Raw genomic sequence first — 357 nt, 5'->3', positions numbered from 1 at the left:
GTTAAATAAGGTCAAAGTTGTCCAGCTACAGAAACACCAAGATGTTGGATGATTCTTTAGACTTACCTGTGATATTTTAAAGATGCAGTAAAAATTGTGTATTGATTTGGGACTTTTTTCTTAAACTGATTAACCTTTCCAGCTATTTGGCAAGTAAACAGTTAAGTAAATTCTAGTGTGCAAAGAACAATAACAGAAGGAACAGAACAGGATCTTATTCTAGTAAGACTTCATAGGAGAAGAGAATTGAATCTGGTTTTTGACGAAATGTCGGGTATTTCAGGCAAAAAGAATATGGTACCAGTGATAAGCAACACTAGCTATTTATTGGATGCAGAGTCTAGGAGGGTGTTCTGA

At 35.0% G+C, this 357-nt stretch overlaps 1 pseudogene; it reads left to right on the top strand.

Moving 5' to 3' along the window:
* The window catches only part of LOC102893430, a 933-nt pseudogene extending 576 nt beyond the window's left edge, over positions 1 to 357 (top strand).

The sequence above is a fragment of the Pteropus alecto genome, unplaced genomic scaffold (genome assembly GCF_000325575.1).
Source record: "Pteropus alecto unplaced genomic scaffold, ASM32557v1 scaffold326, whole genome shotgun sequence".
NCBI lineage: Eukaryota > Metazoa > Chordata > Mammalia > Chiroptera > Pteropodidae > Pteropus > Pteropus alecto.
Note: the sequence above shows the minus strand (reverse complement) of the source record. Positions and strands in the feature narration are given on the sequence as shown.